Source organism: Hypomesus nipponensis, chromosome 23 (assembly GCF_054491055.1).
Source record: "Hypomesus nipponensis isolate SF chromosome 23, ASM5449105v1, whole genome shotgun sequence".
Lineage (NCBI taxonomy): Eukaryota > Metazoa > Chordata > Actinopteri > Osmeriformes > Osmeridae > Hypomesus > Hypomesus nipponensis.
The window spans coordinates 15,080,449-15,096,562 of record NC_140383.1 but is presented as its reverse complement, the minus strand read 5'-3'; the positions used below and the strand labels follow the sequence as shown (position 1 = coordinate 15,096,562).

Below are 16,114 nucleotides of genomic sequence, written 5' to 3'. Positions count from 1 at the left end.
CTTTACATATAGATGGGGTCTTGTGTTGATCACCCACGACTGTCGTCAACGCAGCAAGCCACGAGAAGCTGGAATGTCCGAGTTTAAGGATGCATTTTTAACTCCTCCCCGACTGCAAGCGGCAACTCTCGCCGGTCATTTCATGCAGCCGCAGTCCATGTCGAACGCACCTATTGTTGCTACAATACCAAGCTATGTATAAGCAAGTATAGGCGATCTTACAGCTTTGTGTAACACACTTTGGTTGTGGATAGTATGTCCAGAAATAATGCCACGTCACTCATTTAGTGGCAAAATCCATTATGTCAAAAAAAATGTTTTAGATATAGTATAAAGTTAGCTAGCTTGCAAATTCTGAGGATAGCCTTCTGTAGCAGACCTTTGTATGTTCAACGGACAAGGGTGTTTTGTCCCTCGGGAGTTGCCGTAGGCATGATGCTGACGTAAGCATTACGTGAAGTTAGTGAGGGTGGTTCGAATGGCGATGTCAAGAAGAGCAGTGGGAAAATAAAAGTTGTGAAAAGAGACAGCGTCAGTGTCTTATTGTCCACACGACCATATACAATTATATCTAAAACGAGCCTACAAAGAGCTTGGTTACACTACCGCAGTTGAATTAGCACTGTTAGCGTTAGTTTGCTAGCTGTATATAACATTTCACTGGGACTTGCAGCGGTTTGATTTCCTGAAATAATTACGAAATGTTTTGTTCTACCAGCCATTTGCAAATCACTGTATTTCTAAGCCCTGATAGAGGAATTATTTCTACTGTTTCAGTTACACTTTCAAGTAATAAGCCCCCGTTCAAGTGTTGAGCATTAAATTAAATTAGCTGCACGGTCTGTATGACCGGGTCCCCCGGGAGACACTGTGGGAGGTGCTGTGGTGCTATGCTGCAGGAGCACGGGGTGAGGGGGTCCCTTCTGAGAGCGATCCAATCCCTGTACACCCAAAGCGAGAGCTGTGTTCAGGTCCTCGGCACAAAGTCGAGTTTGTTCCGTGTGGGGGTTGGCCTCCTGCCAGACTCCGGATAAGCGGTTGACGATGGATGGATGGTTTAGCCTACCATTTGCAAAATTGTTGCAAACTATCAAAAAGTAATATGATACATTTCGCCCATGCAGTCCCGCCGCTAGCCATTTTGGTGCCCTACGCATAATTCCTTTATGATGACCCCCCCCCCCCAGTTATTTCAAATGCATAGATAATGTTTAACAGTAAAATCTAAATTTAGTTTGCACCTAACATATTTGAGTGTGCTAAAATTAGCAATAACGTCAGCTAGTTCAAGGTGTATGCATAGCTAAGTTAGCAGCACATTTCCCGTATTTAACAATAGCCTAATTAAACATGGACTTACCTGAAAGTGATGCACGGGCATCATTGACACAGTTCGTCAGGCCACTGAGATAGGAAAGGGCACCCACGGCGAGCTTCGGAAAGTTGTGTGTATATTTGGGGGTTTTTTTGTGGGGGGGGGGGGGGCACCATCGTAACGTTTGTTGAGCAATTAAATATATCTCTTTTTTTGCCTGTTTTGTGATATACATGCCTAAAAGGTGCGTAATATTTATATAGACCTACTGAAATAATATCGGCATTATAATTATAATAACTTATGATTTTTCAGTTGGCAATTTTTTGGTGCCCCCTCAGGACTTGGTGCCCTACGCACAGCGCGTAGTGTGCGTTATGGGAGCGGCGGCACTGCGCCCATGTCTGAATATATGCTAAATGCATTTATTAGTTGTTTATCTACTTTACAAAACATATTTGTATTTTACCATTAAAATATTTGTTTCCGCTATGTTATGACATAAGAATTGCGCTTACCAGTCTACATGCTAACGCCCATATAGTGAAGCTAATGTCCTTCATAGAATTCAGTTACATTGCTCTCATAATTTTGCACATAATTATGGGCTACATATACATAAACTATACATATTTTGCTAGACATAAATCTTATTTAGGCTGTATAACCTGTCTGAATGACAGACTTGTGAATGGGAACCCTTGTGACATAGAAAAGGGGTAAAAAAGTAAATCGCAGCTTTGAAAGACAGGGGAAAAAAATTGCCAAATGCACAGCTGGCAGTAATTAAACCATAGACTGTATAAAGATGGACGGCATCACAGCTCCCCAAAAGTGAACTAAAAAAATCTCGATCGTCCACTGGTGGCTGGCTGCAGTATCGGTAATAAGTCCCACCCCCTCCATTTTAGAGGATGGGACATGAAACGAACCCAAAAATCTACGTCAAAATACTTTTTTCCAAAGATTATGAAGTATTAAGTAATTAAGTACTTATTTTCACGCTGATGTCATCCTCTGGGCTCTTACTTACTTATGTTTCTTACATACACATGCACATTAATCCATAACAATCTTACATTTAAATCTTTATTGAATGTGAATATGATATTGTATTCAAGCTTAATTGTTTTCTCGATAATTTACCACTAGCTTTAAAAATACAGTTATTGATAATGTCACTGCCAATTAATATTATTTCTTAATTAAAACAAGATGGGTTAAGTGGGGAATTGTTCTCTCTTGCAATGATTGTTATCATCTTAAGAGGTTTGAAATGGCCAGGTTTTAGACGGCAATTTATGTAATCTTAAGATAGTTGCAACACATTTACATTTAGCAGACGCTCTTATCCAGAGCGACTTACAGTAAGTACAGGGACATTCCCCCCGAGGCAAGTAGGGTGAAGTGCCTTGCCCAAGGACACAACGTTATTTGGCACGGCGGGGAATCGATCCGGCAACCTTCTGAACACTAGCCTGACTCCCTCACCGCTCAGCCATCTGACTCCCCTGATGGCCAAAGGTGTAATTTAAATGCAAAATTAGTGGTTTTGGCACATATGGCTTTCCATAGTGGAACAGCACATAATACACCACCAAAATCCCATTGACCCATGCCTACTTTGGAATTTTTGTTTGCAATAATTTTAGGGCAATACTGTTTTTTGAGCTTTATGTAACATTAACATTACATTGGACTCATTGGGCCTCATTCTCGAACGCAGTTAAGAAGAATTTAAGAAGGAATTTCTTCTGAATTGGATTCAGGACAATATTTCGCATTGATGAAAGTTCTCATCTGGGATTTGTTCTGAACTTCAGAAGACTTTCTGAACTCGAAATAGCAGTCGTAAATAGTTCAGAGTTATTTCAAATGCGATTCCTTAAAAAAATTGTGTTTTTCTGTGTTTGAAGTGTTAATGAAGTTATTAGAAATCATTGGTGATTGCGTTCAACTCTACAGACTATGGCAAGCCGTTTTATCATTTAACCTTGATATCCAAAATGCAATTCTTGATATCAAGAATTCAAATTTTGGATATCAAGAATTCATTGGTTAAATGATAAAATGGCTTGTCATACTTACTAAAAAAGCTTAGAATTGTATTTTTGATATCAAGAATTTGAATTTTTGATATCAAGAATTCATTGGTTAAATGATAAAACGGCTTGCCATAAGACATCATCGGATTTAAATAATTATAATAATTAACCTTGCTTAGTGTGCACACTGTTAGATCCAGTGGAGAACAATTCCACTGCTCATTTTACTGGTATGATGTTGCACACCTGTGCACCGGTTGCTTTTTGCTTGGACATAACTTGCGTTCCTGTTGCTTTCCTGTGTCGATTCTGACTGCACACGTCACTGCTGTTGCGATAGCCCACTCTGTTTCATAAATTGTGAATTGTTTTGCAATGTTGAGAAAAATAATTAAAAAGTTAGCCGAAAATGACAACCCAAAGTTTAACCTAACAAATTCGGGGCTTTTGAAAAAACATTCAGGGCTCAAGCCCCAGAAGCCACCCCCGCCCATGGCCGATACTGTTACTTTTTTTCCAGTGTTGTTCACGTTTCTCTCTCTGACTGGAGTGAATCATCACAGAAAACTATTCTGTGTTGGGGCATGGCACTTGTAAAATATGAGACCAGGTTTTTTTCCTGCACTGAAAAGGCTAAGGCAGCCTGCCTAACGGTGCGTGTCCACTACAGCGGAGCGGGCGGCGAGTGGGCGTCGGATTCCAATTCATTTTCAATGAAACCAGGCGTTGACGCTCGTGTAGGGCATTGTGGGTGCGTACGCGAGCTTGAACGCCCGGTTTCATTGACAATGAATTGGAATCCGACGCCAACGCACCGCCCGCTCCGCTGTAGTGGACACGCACCGTAAGGCAGCCTGCCTAAGGCTTTTCTTACACTGCCAACTCCACAAGCCTGAGGCGCTAGTTAGGTTATATTCAGTATCCTTGTAAGATGAATAAGACCAACCAAGGTACTCTTTCAGAGACTGCACACCTGCCTGAACTATAGTCTAGTCTGGAGAGACGGAGAAAAAGGACCCGTCAATCAAGGGAATTCAGTAAGCCGTTTACCGCCACAACAATAATAGAGGTGGGGGAAAACAATCGATTCACATTTGAATCGCGATTCTGTCTTCTAGCGATTCACACCAATTGACAAATGTCAACTTTTTTTTTTCCTGTAATGTAATTTATTCATTTATTTGATAAAAAAATAAATAAATCGTGAATCGATTCATAATCGATTGTGACCCCAAGAATCGAATTGTGAGGTACCAAACGATTCCCACCCCTAAACAATAATAATGATTGAATTATAATAATCAAGGGCGTAACCATGGTTTAGACATTGGGGGGGTCCAAATGAATATCCTTCCCCATATTTTTTCAGGGGTGCAAACTCATCAGGGGTGAAAAAGGTGACAAGGATCCAAACCCCCTCGGGGGTCCGGGGCATACTCCTCGGGGAATATATAAAAAAATATATACATAATATATATATATATGCATAGTCAGTGAACACAAATGAATTTGAGGATTATAGGTCACATGACCAAAAAGCTATTGAAGTTTGAAGGTTTATTTTGAATAAAGAATTAATTTTTAATAACTTGAGATGAAAATGAAAAAAATAAAGGCTTTGCAGCATGAATGCATACATCTTCAACAGTTTAACATTATTTTGACGCTCCTAGTTCATGTTGTTGAGAAGCTATTGACTTTTGAAACGTGTAATTTGTTGATGGTCTCTAAACATACGCGTTGTTTAGGCATTGGCTTAGCGGCTGGTGGTAGCGGTGCTAACACTGGTTAAAATAACAAAATACTGGGCGTCCAAATATCTGTTGAAATCCAACTTCAAACCAACTTTACCACGGTCATTCACCAGCCTAAAATACAATACAATCATCTCTGTCCATGACTGCACCTGTAGCTTGCTATGGGTAGCCCCACACAGGTATAGCAGAACTGCCCGAAATATAGTTAGGCTATGTCGTTATTCCCAAAATAGCATTTTGTGGCCACGAATTATAATTTGTGACCACAAATTTTGGAAGTCATGTCTGGGGCTCAGGGAGTTACAGACCCGAAGACTCTAAATGAAAAGCGTGCGTGTCACGTTGACATTGGTTGCAGGGGTGCAAAAAGTGGGTATGCGCTTTATGCGGCGCATAGGGGCGCCGCACCATGGGGGCGCCAAAGCAATGGTAAAAATTAATAAATTTAAAAATATTAAATCTTTTGGGGTATTTTCTATTTATAGCTGCTGTTGTGCTTTCTGCATTTCCTCAATGTTATAAAACATTTTAGAACTGCTCGGGTAGGCGCCCTATCTCATAAGATAGAATTTTGACATCTAGAGGGAGCGGGGGCGCCGTGAGCGCTGAGGGAGCGGGGGCGCCGTGAGCGCTGAGGGAGCGGGGGCGCCGTGAGCGCTGAGCGAGCAGTTACGAGTATTGAGTTGTTGTCTATGGAAAATGATGGACAAATCAAAACAGTTGTCTAGGGCTAAACATTGAAAAAGAAAGAGGGAAAAGGAGATGACATGTCAAGGGATGCAACAGTAGTAGTAAATAAGTGGATGGTTAAAGGCAACAGGTAGGATTTAAAGTGTGACGTTTGTGCTTGGAGGCTTGCAAATATTCATATTAACAGACTAGCTAGCGTTTGCTAACACTGGGAATGTAGCAGCCAAATTTGGGTTTAAGGCTAGTTTAGAATATGCTAAACCGAGGTTGCTGAGCTGAAAACCGGAAAATATAAGGTGGCATGTACAATAAATTACAAGAATCTGGAAAACATAATGCAATAACTCTGGTTTACATCAATCATGCACAGTGTGCAATCATGCATAGATTTTCTACCAAACTTGGAGACTTGCAAATATTCATGTTAACAGACTGTTTTCAGACTAGCTAGTGTTTGCTAAAGTGAGCTAAAGTGGGGTTGCTTACAGATGAAGTCTGATTAGTTCTAATGCCAAATCGAAATAATTTAACATGTTTTGTTATAGACTAAGCTAATCTTGCCATTGCAAATGAAAAATGCATTTCTGTATCAAAACCCTGCATGTGGGAAATATAACAATTAGCCTATGTCTGACAGTGGGGACGTAGTAAACAAATCAGAACGCAAATTTAAACATCCGCAAAGCATATGCTCGAATGCCAACAATGATGATTTATTTGTAATGAAAATAAAGTACATGAAAAAAATAGGCTACAATAATGTGGTTGCCAGGGGTGATGATTGGGTTACCACTTGTCACAATATGGTTGCCACAATTTGTCGAGCCCTGAATATACCTATGCTATATATACATATATAATTATTTATAATTATGGTAGGCCTACAGTGGCTGATATACTTTAAAATAAACCTTTATTATTTAAAGCCTATACATGATGATGTCCGGCACACATTTATTTTTTTGGGGGGGTGGGGGGGGGGCGCCAAAATTGTTGCTGAATACCCCTTTGACACTGGGTAGTTGCACCCCTGATTGGTTGGCCAAACAACAAGCTTGAAAAAAATATTCATGAAAGTTTGCGTTCGCAGACTAGGCTACTTGGAGGAACCCCCTTTTTTTATTGCAGATCTACACGAATCACACAAATGATGAAAAAAACAAAAACTTCGAATTTCGCCGAAAGGCGACGAGTTTGCAGTGCACACGTTTTGTTGTTACGTGCATTGCCTACAATTTATATAGGCCTATGAAAATATGCACATTTAGAACATAGTTTTAAGGACTACATTGACCATTTGAATTCACGTCTAAAGGAATAGTGACATTTCTCAGAGACAGTGCATTGCAGTGCCTGCATTGTTACCACGTCATTTTATCAGAAAAACAGCGACTCATGCTTTTATGAGGCTACTGGTTTTACTTGTTTACGCATTTAGCTAGGTATCAAGTTACTTACTGTCTGGAAAAAAACGCATATGCTTGGCTGCTGGTCAAGTTCTTGCTTTTTAGGTAACCTCAAATCCTCCATTAGCCTACTCCTCTCCAACAAGTTAGCTAACGTTACTTTCTTTGCGCTCAACTGACTGATGAAAATGTTTTTTGGATCACAGAAGTGTACAATTAGGAGGGGGGATTCACATACTTATGTTTTTCTTAACAAACGGAAATACATTGAAAATAAATAAGACATAAGATCAATCCATTGACTGGGTTCATTAAAACAGAACATATATTTTACATATTTTCTGTTGTATATTGGGGGGGACAGATTGGTATTTGCTCAATATTGGGGGGGACACGACCCCCCCAAAGAATGCGTGGTTACGCCCTTGATAATAATAATAATAAAATAATAATTAAACTTTTAGCCACCAAAAGATTGTTTGAGGTGATTCATTGTTCTTGTTGTTCACAGTTCATGAAAATTACTTCTTCACAAAACGAGCCTGACACAAAGTAACAAGGTGAACACTTTACGACAGTGCGAGTGAAACGTCATTCAAATATACATTTTCACAACAGTAAATTGCATTAAAAAAGTTGTTTGTTTAAGGGGAGGTATTACAGGTGAATAGGAAAAAAAAATCCTGTTCTATCAGAATGAAACTTTACCACATGAATATACCCCAAAATATAAGATATATTTGTATTGTGACTTTTAGTTTCCCCCCAATAAATTATGCAAATGACTAGGGCTGTCCCCACTCAGTCGACTAGTCAATTTTGTGGTCGATAAGCTCTTGGTCGATTAAGATTTTTTTAGTCGAGCTTCCATATGGGCAGTTTGAGATCTGATTCCAGCTTGTGTCATCATTGCTGAATTAACGAACTGTTCAACCAAAATTGTAGATTATATTATTTAAGACAAATAAAGCAACTCTAAAAATATTGAATTTAAAAGAAAAGGTGTTACCGTTTTCCCTTTCGTTAATCTGTGCTTTGTTTTGTTTTGGTATTTTGCAAAAGGCACGAGCACAATTGGCTGCAGAACTACAAACTTTGCCATAGCCTACTTTGTCGGTGTTATTAGTCAAAATGGCAAAGAAACCTGTGGTATGGCAGCATTAAAGTACATTTACAAAGTACCGGGTGACTCAAAAAACCTTGAATTCAAACTCTGCCAACAACGGTTTATTTTTCATAGTTCAACTTTGAATATGACGTAGCCTACCACCTGAAAAACGTAAGTTGGCCTAGCCCTACTTCGCTCATGCTAACGCGCTGGGTTGAAAAATGAATATGCCTATTATAAGAATCACATCCAAATTGAATGACATCCTCTTCTCCGGCCAAGACAACAAAATCTTTCTCTGTTGCACCGTTCCCCACTCAGCTTCTACGTAAGTTCGCATGCTGCAATTTTTATAGCGCTCTGATGATTTGCATGTTAAACAAACAATATTTTGTTAAATTCGGTTACAACAGGACTGGTGGTACGAGTCTTATTAGTAGTAGGCTATTAGCGGCTGAATCTGCAATGTCCAGCAGCCATTGAGTCAGATCGCGAAAATGTTTGTACGTTTTTTTTGTGTGTGAAAATGTGTTTCAAAAAGTGTTTCAAAGTTCGATTAGTCGATTTAGTCGAGTCTTGTTCGACCAAAGAAAATCTTAGTCGGGAACAGCCCTACAAATAAGGTGTTTTCTCATTAAATATGCGCTAATTTGCATACAATGTAGAACACGGCAACTACCTCATAGATATTATCAGTAGGGATGGGTATCGAGAACCGGTTCTGTAAGGACCCGGTTCCAAATTTCTCAAAACCCGAATATCAATAAGGTCCAAGCTTATCGATACCGCTATCGAGACCAAGTAATATAATGTAACATTGACTTATGTCTCGAGAAATAAGTAATGTTATTTAAATCAAATCGCTGCTGCACAAACAACGTATAAACTAATAAAATGACTAAATACAATTGAATAGCCTGCCAACCGCCTTTAAACTAAACAAAGAAGAATGTTATTGCCTCAAGCGCTACCTACTTAGTAGCGAGCTGGCTTCATTTATCATTTTGTTGCTAGCTACGATAGCAGAACGCAGGAAACGGTCAAAGGCTTGGCTACATTTTATTCAAGCCAAAGATAAAGACGAAGCAAAGTGCAATATATGTTCTAAATTAATTTCTTGTAAAGGGGGGAAACAACTGCGATGAAAAAGCACCTCAACGTTGTGCATCAGAGATAAAGATAAAAAGCAGTACTTCGACTGTCTACGAGTCGCAACGGTGCAAACTCCAGCTGCCTTTGCAGGACAATCCTCTGCTGAGCGCACCACAACTTCGTAGCGAGTCTCCGTCGTTGACAATAATAAGCCAATTCAGGGCTCAACAGTGCAACTATTTAGCATATGCCCCTAAAATTTGATGTGTGCGCGAACTGCAAAAATTATTTACGAGCACAGTGTGTGAGTATAGACAAGCCCCCCCTCACTGTTGATCATTCAAAACATAGCCAACGCAAGCATGGCTCTGTGGGATGCTTAAACATCGTGTTAAACAAAAACAGAGACAGAAAAAAATAGGGATAAGATAAGGAAGGTTTGGGTGTGGCTAGCTGGTCATTTAGCTATATCAGGTGCATTTTGTTGAAACGTGTTCAACTTTTCATAAAGTCGATGAGCTTGACAATGTCACTTCGTCAACCAACCAATTACTCATAGTCTAGTTACTCATCCAAGTTGTGGACAGATTTAGATATAGCCAGAGTCAGGATCCATTGTGCCTATTTGTTCCTTTTAGCCAGTCTCTTCCTGAGAGCAACACGTTCCCCTTGTTCTATTTTAAATCTGTTTTACTTAACTCTTCCGAGTCGACGATCACGCCGGCGTGATCAGAGCGCTGGTCAGCTTTCGGACCACGAAGCATGTAAACAAAGACACTAAGAGGGCTGCCGTCGATTTCATGCGATAGTGCAGACCTGAAGCTACATTTGAGTGTTTGAGTTGTGTAAATAGGCCAAGTAAAACTTAACTTACGATTTTTTCAATTCCATGAAAAAAGTGCGTTAAAAAAAGCGCTCTTTTATGCGCTCGTTGCGTTTATTTGAATATTTTCATCGTTTTTTGTCCAAAAATGAAACGGAGAAAAACGGGTGATTCTGCTCACTCACGAGAAAGCGAGAGGACAAAGAGACGTCTAAGAAAAAACGGATTAGGTTTATTATGACTGGTATTAGTCTTAAGAAATAGAAAAGTATCGATAGTGGTATCGATAAAGACTCGAATCGTTAAGCAGTCTCAAAAATGGTATCGATATCGATAAAAATTAACGATACCCATCCCTAATTATCAGAAATTTGTGGTTTATTTTAATGGGATCAATAACTAATTGGTTAGAATTGTTCAGAGGCTTTTGTCAAAATGTTTTCTCAGTTAATTATGTTGAAATGCACTTGACAAGTGCTAAAAAACAACGTTTTCGACTCTTTTTCGGTATATAATACCACATAAAATGCGATTGACATAAACAAATTGAAAATCCCTCTGAAGATGTCTAGATATTGCAATTACAAAGCAGTATGTAAAATTGTGTAGCTTTACCTATTATGAGCCAAGAGTTGTCTAGCTTGACATGTGTGCTAGATGCCATTTTGAGAAAATTGCTGTTAAACATTTAGAAGTGTTAGAACGGGTTCTCTCTATCGCTCTGTGTTCCCCCCCTTACTGCCATGAAAAAATAGTTAATAGCAATATATGATTTGACTAGCCATATGCTTGAGAGAATAGGGCTTTCCAACAATATATAATTCATTGGGGTGTGCTTGCCTTCGGCTAGCACAAACCATTGTAATCTCACATATATATTATTATTGTGAGAATGCTGTTAAGCATTCTCACTATTGTTTTTCTGTTTCTCTTTATTGTGAGAATGCTGTTCAGCATTCTCACTATTGCTTTTCAACTTCTCAGTTCTTCCGCCGTTTTTTGGCCTTTAACTAGTCCTGCATACTTTCACCGATTCCTACAATTTTGGTATCAAAACGTTCAGCTCCTTCAGGAGATGATGGCTATGACTTTTGGTATTTCTCACTTTTATACTTTTTAGACAATTGAGGTTTTTGTGCAAATTATTCTCCCATTAAAAGTAATGGTAAGCTCCTTCTTGGTTGAGCAGCCAGCAGAGTGGCACACTCTGCTGGCTGCTCTTTTTCTGGTATTCAACTAAATTGTCAAACAAATTCCTCTGACGTTCATATAGTTTAACTTACAGAAACAAGTTATACCTTAAAATGTAGGAAAATTTGTCCTCTTTCAGCCAATGTAACTACTAAAGAGCTCACATTTACAGATTTTCAGCTTTGAGGCTTGAAGCCAGAGCAGCCTTTCAAATTCTCTCACTAACTTCAATGGAGAGGTGGGTAAAATTCGTCAGATAATTTCGAAAGTAGACGTATTTTTAAACTGCCGGTAGAGTCGTATTTCTGACCGCACAGACATATAAAGGACATGTCTGGTTTCGGGAGAGTCTTGGGTCTCGGAAAATATCCTCATTTTTTGGATTGGACGTATAGTTTTGCGTCTAGGTTAACTTGTTTGAGGTGTGGAATCCAGCTAAATTCGTGTTTCTCTGCCCAGCTCGTTAGCGAGCACAGCTGCTCCATTGCCGTGGCAACCAAACAAACACACACCAGGAAACCAAAAGGAACACGTTTTCAAGACTGCAGGTAGAGTCTATTTCTGACTGTACAGACATATAAAGAATATCTCTGGTTTCGGCAGAGTCTTGGGTCTCGGAAAATATCCTAATTTTTTGGGATTGGACGTACAGTTTTGCGTCTAGGTTAACTTGTTTGAGGTGTGGATTCTAGCTAAATGTGTCGTTCTCTCTGCTCAGCTCGTTAGCGAGTACAGCTGCTCCATTGCAGTGGCAACCAAACAGACACGCACCATGAAAGCAGAATTGGGTAACGTTTTGGAAACTGCAAAAAGAGTTGTATTTCTTACCGCACAGACACATAAAGGATATCAATGGTTTCGGCAGAGTCTTGGGTCTCGGAAAATATTCGTTTTTTAGGGGATTGGACGTGTAGTTTTGCGTCTAGTTTAACTTGTTTGAGGTATGGATGCAAGGCAAATTTCTGTTATTCTCGACGAACCAATAAAGTTAATCATTCATCAAACCCGATTATTAGCAATTGTCGGTTCATGCCAATAATACAATTACTCCGTTTACATGTGTAATTAGTTATGCGATTACTCAATAAACACGTCTACATGATTCTTTTTTTATTAATCGTTGTATGCTTCACGGACGAAACTTGCACCATCATCCTTCTGTAACAAAGTGTCGCCATGTCTTCTTGTATCGGCCCTACTGCTGTATGTTTGAATCCTACTAAGAAAGCCGAGTAAATGCACTCAATGTTAGGCTACATCTGCTACTTACTATCTCAACTATATTTTCAGCTGTTAAAACGATAATATTCTTGTTGTGACTAGCTAGCCTACTTCTTCTCTGTTTAACAGTTGAGCTTTCAGCTTCTCCCTCATTGTAGGCTATTTTAGCTCTTAGCTTTGTTAGATCATGCAGTTCAGCTTCCACACTGCCTCTTTTGTGTGACTCAAACATTTTTGAAATTCATTTCAGCTTTCAGCTTGCTGGTATTTTCTCATTTCAGTATTTTCAGCAATAAAAAAAAAATATGTATAATAAAACAAACGTTCAGCTCCTTCAGGAGATGTGTGCTGTGTTTTGGTATTTCTCCCTTTTATACTTAAAAAAATGTTAAGGTTATTGTGCAAATTATTCTCCCTTTAAAAGTAATGGTAAATCTTTTCAAATCATTAAAAAAGCTTCCTCTTTCAAACTTAACTTCTTCAGCATACTTTCAGTCCTCCTCTTTCAAACTTAACTACTTCAGCATACTTTCAGATAGAGACACCATTCAACCTTTAAAATGTTCACAAGACATTCAGCTTATAACTTTCTACTAAATTTTCACTATTTTCAGCTTTTTTAGCATGGTCAGCTATCCCCATTCAGGTTTTCAGCATTCTCACTGCTGTTTCGCAGGAACAGCCTTTTCTAGTTATTATTATATCAACTTCTTAGTTCTTCCGCCGTTTTTTAGCCTTTAACTAGTCCTGCATACTTTCACCGATTCCTACAACTTTGGTATCAAAACGTTCAGCTCCTTCAGGAGATGATGGCTATGACTTTTGGTATTTCTCACTTTTATACTTTTTAGACAATTAAGGTTTTTGTGCAAATTATTCTCCCATTAAAAGTAATGGTAAATCCTTTCAAATCATTAAAAAGATTCCTCCTCTTTCAAACTTAACCAGTTCAGCATACTTTCAGCTAGAGACACCATTCAAACTTTAAAATGTTCACAAGACATTCAGCTATCCCCAAATGATTCAGCTTTTTCAAATATTCAGCCAATTTTCAATCGTGACAGTTTTAAATACATGAAACATTTAGCTCCTTCTTGGTTGAGCAGCCAGCAGAGTGGCACACTGCTGGCTGCTCTTTTTCTGATATTCAACTAAATTGTCAAACAAATTTCTCTGACGTTCATATAGTTTAACTTACAGAAACAAGTTATACCTTAAAATGTAGGAAAACTTGTCCTCTTTCAGGCAATGTAACTATTAAAAAGCTCACATTTACAGATTTTCAGCTTTGAGCCTTGAAGCGAGAGCAGCCTTTCAAATTCTCTCACTAACTTCAATGGAGAGGTGGGAAAATTTTGTCAGAGAATTTCGAAAGTAGACGTGTTTTTAAACTGCCGGTAGAGTCGTATTTCTGGCCGCACAGACATATAACGGACATGTCTGGTTTCGGGAGAGTCTTGGGTCTCGGAAAATGTCCTAATTTTTTGGATTGGACGTATAGTTTTGCGTCTAGGTTAACTTGTTTGAGGTGTGGATGGTAGGTAAATGTTGGTTATTCTCTGCCCTCAGCGTGTTAGCAATCATAGCTGCACCATCACCGTGGCAACCAAACAAACAAGCACCATGAAAGCAGAATTGGGTCACGTTTTGGAAACTGCATGTAGAGTCGTATTTCTGACCGCAGAGACATATAAAGGAGATCAATGGTTTTGGCAGAGTCTTGGGTCTCGGAAAATATCTGTATTTTTGGGATTGGACGTGTAGTTTTGCGTCTGGGTTAACTTGTTTGAGGTATGGATGCTAGGCAAATTTGTGTTATTCTCGACGAACCAATAAAGTTCATCATTCATCAAACCCGATTACTAGCAATTGTCGGTTTATGCCAATAATACAATTACTCCGTTTACATGTGTAATTAGTTATGCGATTACTCAATAAACACGTCTACATTATTCTTTTTTATTAATCGTTGTATGCTTCACGGACGAAACTTGCACCATCATCCTTCTGCAACAAAGTGGCGCCGTGTCTTCTTGTATCGGCCCTACTGTATGTTTGAATCCTACTAAGAAAGCCGAGTAAATGCACTCAATGGTAGGCTACATCTGCTACTGCTATTACTATCCCAACTATAATTTCAGCTGTTGAAACGATAATATTCTTGTTATGACTAGCTTCTCCCGCATTGTAGGCTATTTTAGCTCTTAGCTTTGTTAGATCATGCAGTTCAGCTTCCACACTGCCTCTTTTGTGTGACTCACACATTTTTGAAATTCATTTCAGCTTTCGGGTATTTTCTCATTTCTGTATTTTCAGCAACAACAAAAATATGTATATATATATTTTTTTTAAACGTTCAGCTCCTTCAGGAGATGTGCTGTGTTTTGGTATTTCTCCCTTTTATACTAAAAAAAATGTTAAGGTTTTTGTGCAAATTATTTTCCCTTTAATAGTCATGGTAAATCCTTTCAAATCATTAAAAAAGCTTCCTCTTTCAAACTTAACTTCTTCAGCATATTTTCAGTCCTCCTCTTTCAAACTTAACTACTTCAGCATACTTTCAGATAGAGACACCATTCAACCTTTAAAATGTTCACAAGACATTCAGCTTATAACTTTCTACTAAATTTTCACTATTTTCAGCTTTTTTAGCATGGTCAGCTATCCCCATTCAGGTTCAGCATTCTCACTGCTGTTTCGCAGGAACAGCCTTTTCTAGTTCTTTTTGCCCCCCTAAAACGTTGTCAATATTTGGACTACATAGACAACCTAGGTGTCAAAAGTTTCGTCTTGATATAGATTGAGTTGCTTGTATTTGGATTTACGTTCCGTTGCACCGTTTAGGAGGTTACAACGTTTTTGTGGGGACAAAGTGCCTTTTGTCGACGAAGGGTAATCTGTGCTAGCACGTCACCACGTCAACACACGTTAGCAACGACGCATGGATACAACGTGATAGACTTTCTAGCTCGCAAATTGGAGCTTGGATAACGAGCGAAAAATACCACCCCCAAAAAATCACAACCATTTGGCTTTGTAGAGAAATCGATTTCGAGTGGAACTGCAATCTCGCATTTTTGATTTAGGTCGTGACAGTCTTTGAAATTTGAGCAAGTGCAGGTCGCCCGTGAGACCGCCTCTAGCAACGACGCATGGATACAACGTGATACTTTCTAGCTCGCAAATTGGAGATTGGATTACGAGTGAAAAATACCACCCACAAAAAATCAAAACCATTTGGCTTTGTAGAGAAAGCGATTTTGAGTGGAACAGCGATCTCGGATTTTTTATTTAGGTCGTGATAGTCTTTGAAATTTGAGCGAGTGTAGGTCGCCCGTGAGACCGCCTAGTCTTTTAGGCGGCAGCCATGCTAGAACTCGTCCTAGTAGTAGCTAATTTTATAGTTAAATTTTACACGAAAAAAACTGAAAGAGGGAAATGTTATGACGATATGACTATTGTGAAA

The 16,114-nt window shown here is 39.0% G+C and overlaps 1 protein-coding gene across 2 annotated transcripts in view; it reads right to left on the bottom strand.

Moving 5' to 3' along the window:
* The window catches only part of LOC146234367 (uncharacterized), an 83,069-nt gene that overhangs the window by 42,740 nt on the left and 24,215 nt on the right, over window positions 1-16,114 (bottom strand). The gene's annotated exons all lie outside the window — the stretch shown is intronic.